The sequence below is a fragment of the Rhipicephalus microplus genome, unplaced genomic scaffold (assembly GCF_043290135.1).
Source record: "Rhipicephalus microplus isolate Deutch F79 unplaced genomic scaffold, USDA_Rmic scaffold_25, whole genome shotgun sequence".
NCBI lineage: Eukaryota > Metazoa > Arthropoda > Arachnida > Ixodida > Ixodidae > Rhipicephalus > Rhipicephalus microplus.
In genome coordinates, this window is record NW_027464598.1 from 3,153,534 (window position 1) to 3,160,760 (window position 7,227).

Sequence of the window (7,227 nt, forward strand, 5' to 3'; positions counted from 1 at the left end):
TCGACTGCCACGTTGAAATTCTAGGTTGAAAACTATTACACTTCGTTTTTATTTCATTTTTGTGCATGTCTATTGATGGCATCATGGACAGTGATAATGACGTCAATTAATGCAAGAACGGGCACTGAAGAGCTACACTTCAACATACCCGTGCATGTTGCCAGGCTGATGAACGGATTACCTAACGCCATACTAATATTGTCAAGTAGCTGTCAAGGATCATGAAACAGCCATGACTATAATGTGCTACATTAAAAAACAGTGCCACTGAAAAAATTTGGGAAGACGCACGCACGGGCAAATGCTGAAATTGCTGACCTGAATGCGAGATAATTTCACTGGCCGGCCAAAGTCTGCATTACGCGGAACACCAAGCTGCGATTTCAAATATGAACAATGCGCTTTGTGAAAATTCCGATAAGAGAACGAAATCACGTGATGGGCGATTGTCGCAAGTAAATAACAAACTGTGCAGTGTAAACGACGCACTGAGAGGTTGTACAAAAGCAATAATTCACGAAAATAATAATAAACGAATTCCTGACAGCCTGGAAATTTTCTGCAGGAGAGATGCCGTTGCCGAATGATTGACACCATGTACAAACGAGTTTTTTTAGCCCCTCGTGCCGAGTAGCTAGAAAGAAACAGCTGGGCAAAGGAGCTCACGTTCGCTTTGTCAAAGCCTTTTCATATAGCGACTTGTGCCTTTGTACAGATAATAAGTGTCAGCAGTGCAATAGCCACATGAACACGAAGTATTTACTGAGAAATGTGATCTACCTGTAAAAAACGTAGCACGCTCTCATTCGACAAGAGGCACGGCACAAAAACAATCAGCGTCATTTCGTGGTCTGTCAGGCGTAATTAGTCTGCTGGAATTCATCATGCATGTTGGCTCTAGACATTATGTTAAACTCAAAGGAACAAAAACGTGCAAAAAAAAGTTTGAAAAAAAAAGGACGTGATAGAGGAATAGTATTATATTTGCCCAAGTCAGGGGAATCCACAAGAACCCATGCTTCATCACTGAATGCAGCCGCTTCATGTCGAAACTACGGCGTGCGATTTTCACACGAAGGGACAGTCTTGTAAGAAACAACAAACAATTCAAGCTAAGCTTTGAAAAATGAAACGCGTCTCAAAATCTTATTGTCGTAATGAGCAAAAAAGTGCTTGAAAATCCAGCGTGAGTTTGCCATTCGGACCGACTCTAGCCTCTAACCTAAATATGAATTGAAATGAAAAGTGAGCAGTCTTAAAAAAAGACAGATGAACTAACATGCCCCAATTTCGCCCCAAACGCGTGGTGCCGATATTGATAGCAATCCATGAAAATAATGAGTCGATAAGAGTGTCGTTCTTTTATCGGCCGCCTATATCTACCTCTTAGATCTTACCTTATCTAATGAGCCTTTATTACCCCGTATTACTTGTTTTTTATGAATTAAGGAGCTTTGCTACCTTGCTAAGTAGCTATTGCGTGGATTGTGATATCACATTTCAGAGAACGCTTTTGGGCACACCACCTTTCTGGGAGATTGTAAGCATAACAGTGTTGCCTGTAAAGGGTGCTCTGTTCAGCAGTGACTGTTGTTGCGGCAAAGCCATCTCCTGCATAAGAAGGTATTTTGTGTTGGAAATACAGGAAAGAAAGAAAAAACTCCCAACCGTGTTTCGTAGATTTTTGTAGGTTGGTTTTTTCTCTAAGTGGTATTTATATAGTTAGTAATTATTAAAGACCTTTTCAACTACTTGACAAAAATACCTGCAGGGGTAGATGGTCAAAAGCTCACGACACCTTCACTTTAGCGCAAAAACGACGAACACATGAGAGATTATCTTGATGTGTTTGTCCTGTCAGTCATCATGTGTCTTTTTTTGAGCGTTAGAATGAATTTTTCTGCTTAACGCACGTAATACCACATTTTTTTAACTGCTTCGTACATGAAACCACGTAAAAAATAGGTGTACTGTATTGAAATATTCTTGTAATTTTGTTACAGTGAAGCTGTTTGGAAAACTGTCTCTTGTGAGTAGATCACAGAAAACTATCATCATCATAAACACGTATGTTAAACACAGATTATATTTATGGGTCACATTATTCAGCACTTAAAACTAAAAATGATGAAGTGAACAATTGACGCAATAAATGACTGCAAAGCGAAGGTGCCGAGTTGATCACACCAAGTATGTACAAGAAGAAAATATTAAGGAACGTTCAAGGCAACGGTGATACAACAAGATTCTGAAGTAATGGAAGGCCTGCAACACTATCTGAGGTGCGAATGCTTGGGGTTGGTGTGAGATGCTGTCTCTATAATTTGGAAATCCGTGTTGTGTACGTACCCTAACTTGAAGCTATGTGCGTTATTGAAGTTTCCGCATTTTCCTTTTAAAAAGAAGTAATTTACAGGTTGTCTGATCTACTAACAGTAATCTTTTAAACCAATTCAATCAAGCACTTCTTGAACACTATTCGTTTTCTGCAAGAATTCACGTTTTCCGCAAGGGTCTTGGTAGATCGGATGCTGTTCACCGCGGGTGCATGATTTAGGAGGCATAGACTGTGCGTATACTAAGAACTACCACACTTTCAGCTGAATGGCTTCCCCGAAAAAAAACGAGTAACAGTTTTGTTGTTTCCCGTCACTTCGCTGACACTTCTTATAGCGACAGGTGTGCATATTACTGTGCAACACGCGTCATCAGACGTGAAAGTTAGCCGTCAACGTCTAACAGGCGGTGTGCGTGTGAACACTAATTACGAAAAAAAAACTGTTTATCATGCGAGGACGTCTCCCTACGACAAAATCATGGCACAGACTGTTATAACTTATTCATTTCATGACGTCATCGCTTGCTCTGACGTGGGCCGATCTCGGGGGCAGGGCTAAACTACTTTAGCTGCAGAAGCTTTTGTTGTGAGGCTGTTGGGAGCGAGAAAGAAAAGATGGTGTTCGTCTTCAGGTAGTGTTATACAGAATTATGTGACTCCTTTCTACTTGAAAGCGAAAAATAAAAAAAAAGGTGATCACAGGTCCTCGCAGTATCAGAAAAAATGACGAAACCATTGGTATTTCAATATATGACGAGTTGCAATTCCTGTTTGCTGAACATAAAGCGCTAGCAACAGCACAACGAGCGCACACGGGAAAAGATGGCGAGTGGGTCGGGACCAGAGCTAGTGCTTTTCTACGAGTATTAGAATACCATCACGCCACTCTACAACTTTAAAAACTAAATGTGCAGCACGCCTATGTACGGCACACGCGATAAGACAAAAGCCAGAGTATAAACAACAATCGCGGACGCGCCTAAACTCACCAATGGAAGGAGGACGAAAACAACAGTCCCTGCTTCGCTTTCTTTCGTGTCTTCTCCAGAGTGCTGCTGCCTAATCGATGTTAAGCGAGACGTACCAATTTGCACCTCGTAGAAAAATCGAGTTGCCCATCGATCGCCATGCATTGCTTGTGTAAGTGTGTCGGCCACACACGTGGAGAGGGATTGTTATGCATTTTGTCACAGACATTAGTCTACAGTACTTCTCTACAAGTAGTGACATTTCTCGGCGAGTATAGAAAACACAGTGCAGAGAGCCCTTAGAATCAGACGAGTCTGTACGTGTAGAAATGAATTTTTTTGTTTTGTTATTTAATTTTATTTTTTTTTATTCATACTGTCCGCCCGAGGGCCAAGACAGGAGTTGGGGTTACATATCTGCAGTTACAAAGAACATATGTGTAATTAAGTTTCACACTATACGCTCAAGACGCACACTATATGGAAATAAGAAAAACAAAAACGCAAAAACTATATCAGAATACATCCCGCATAGGTCACGGATAAAAGAAACATGTTCGAATACATCTCGTACACGTCACCAAAAATAGAAAAAAGATTTGAAGTAATGTAGTACATATTGAACATATTGATGTAGTACATTGAAGATATTCAACCGACAAGGAACAAGCAATTTGGTTACAAATATTCTGACAAAGCCTTTTCGAACCTTTGTGAATTGTAACGTTGTGAATTGTAATGGTGTGTAATTTTAGTGCATTTACCAACAACGTTGATTTGTTATTCTATCTGAGAGAGTGCAGAAGTTCAGAATGTGTTGAGAACTTGCTTTGGCAACGGCTAGATGTCGTCGCGATGGTGGTAGAGCCCGATCAATAGCTTTTGAAATTTTGAAACACCACCTTGAATAACACTGACGCGCAATGTCCACCGCAGAACAACGTGGGTGAGTTAAAAAGGGTCGCGCTTCCATCCGACAGAGCTGACGCAGGCAATGAACCCCACTTTACTTGCCTGTCGATCAGCTCGCGAAGTTTTGGTAACAAAGTACCATCTCGATGCGTCTAGGAGGCATTTTTTCAGAGACAATCTTGGGGTACGCACTGTGTACACGTGTGGCAAATGTGTTAGATTGTTAACTTATTGCAAATATAGATTGGCATGGTGATAGTTTAGACCAGTGTATCTTCAGTTGAATGCGAGAGCCATCATTCCCTAAGTAGACTGTAAATGTTTATACCAAGATGCTATTATTTCCTGTATTAACTATAAGGTCGACGCTGTCAAGACACCTGCGCCCTTTTAGGGCGTTCATTTTGCGAACCTATACCTATCTGGCCGCTTCCGCTTTCTTTTTTTCGTAAGACGGATTCAATGTCAGTTTTTTTGACTACGTATGTTGTGAATTTCGATTGAATTGAGTGACGCATTCCCGAAATGGTGCTTCATAGATAACTAATTTATTGACACTACCTACGCGCATTGTAGTCTCATTTCTATCTTGAACGTCGTACTTAGTCTGCTTGCTGTTTTAAATAAATACATTGAGAGGGGAAGCCAATTTTTGAGTCCGGCAGTTCGAACCTCTGCGTAAGAGTCTGCGTGTAAAACAAACATTCTCAACTGGCAGGCATAATATTGCTGGGTTATATCGATATGCACAATATCTCAAAGCCCGGTGTCACCAAAAAAACGTGCCAAGTTGGCTTTAAATGTATAGTGCAATCGAAATATACAATGTTTGTAGGTACCTAAGTAACCACTAACTAAACATGCTATTCAGGGATTACATTCACTTTCAAAAAATGTAAGGTCACTTTGCTGTATAACTTATGGTGTGCCAACATTTAAAGTTATACTGGTTTGTTAGTTACAATGCAGTGTACAGTCTAGAGGTGCACACAAATTCTAAAGTGTGCACTTGTACCAAGTGCTGCTTAGACAAAGGTGTCTTCCTTTTCAAGGGTACTTGACGCCTTACATTGCAAGCTTCAAGCTTGCAATGTATGGGTATCGAGCTTCGAAATCCAAAACAGAGAAGTTCAAAACTCGATAGTTCAAAATGCTTTTCTACGGCAGCAAAAAAAAAAATGCCATCAACATCTTATATAGAAAATATGGCGTCACGGCTTTCTCAGAAAGCCAATTCAACTGCCCATTTCCCTTATTACTCTTAAATGTTAAGTCGTCTGGATAACGATTTTAACGAAAATATGTAAAAATATTCGAAACCAAGAATACAAACAAGCATTGTAAGACGACGCAAAATGTTCTCAAAATTTTGAGATGAATCATAACATTTTCTTCCAAAGGTAATTTGTATAAAAAGTAGTGTTGAACATATTTTGAAGAAGTTAAGAGACATGCGGCGTTACTTTGTGCGGATCAATCACTCCGCTTTGATCATTGGCTACATTGGTCATGATTTTATTTGCATTTTACCCTAGCTCATGTTTACTGAGCAAAAGTTCCAGGTATTTTTTTTTTCATATTTTAGGCATTCGGCCGGATATGTGAAGTATAGGTTAAAATGTGTGACGACGAGTAGTGCCAGGGTTTGACTTTGTGCAAATCGCCTGCATAAAAGCTGGGGAAATGCTTTTGATGGCAAGTTATATGCTATATAACCGAAAAAAAAACAATAATGATGCCCCGCCACGGTGGCCTAGCAGATAAGGTACTCAGCTGCTGACCCGCACGTCTCGGGTTCGAATCCCGGCAGCGGCGGCTGCATTTTCAATGGAGGCGGAAATATTGTAGGCCCGTGTGCTCAGATTTGGGTGCACGTTAAAGAACTTCAGGTGGCCGAAATTTCCGAAGCCCTCCACTAAAGCGTCTCTCATATTCATATGGTGGTTTTGGGACGTTAAAAACCACATATCAATCAAAAACGACCATGATCGAACAGAACATTTGGAATACAGAGGAAATTTTCACTTTCATAAATGAAACTAACTTTGACTGCAGGCAAAAAGAATGTTAAATTTTTTGTAGTATTACTACAATGCTGGAATGACAGCATAGCACAGTTCGAGATCACAGTATGGGTCGCCGCGTGCAAACTTATCATTCGTATAGGTGCCCAATTACTGCTAGCTTATGCGCTGTCCTACCAGTAGTAGCAAAGGAAAGATAGCAGAAAGAATAAGCAGCACAGCACTTTAGCATGGTGCACTATACTCGACACCTGCAACAAGATGAGAAATGGAAATATTCAGAGTGTGGTAAGGGCGTTTGGCTGTCATAATATTCGACCTCTTGCCTTATTGGTCTGTAAGTTTTTATGACTTTGATTACTGGAATTATTGGAGACGAATTGTGCGTTTGGTCTAGTGCGAGAGGGAGAGGCTAAAAAGACAGGGCGTGCAAACACGCACACAGGAGAGACGTCAAGGCATAACAAACCCCGTAGTGTTTCTTGTTTTCACGTTTGCACGTCTTGTCGTTCTACACAAATACCCACCAGCTAGCTCATTTTTTCATAACTCGAGAGAAAAATATACAAAGTAATTGGCATATATAAAAACTGCCGCAGTGCCGTATTGTCTACGTGGGCCCTGCGTGAAAGAATAAAGGGAGTGTTCCTGATAGAGGAAGCGTGCCAGTTTTGTTTTTGCGTATACTGACATATATTGTGATATTCCACCATCAATTGGTACCACTTAAGACAATGAAAAATAGTTAATTGCATTAACCTAATCATACAACAGTTGAGAGCGCGTCTGAGACGTGGAGGTTGATCACTGCTCGCTTCATTTAAAACAGTTTACTCTGTAGATGTGGCTAACAGTACCCTTAAATTTTCTACTAAAACAGCCGGGCACTATAAATTTGTCTCGAAGAGCAACGGCAGTGATTTAAATCATAACGATTGTTTCTTTAGATATTTTGACATGTCGTTTCGGGCTAATTGTAGTCATG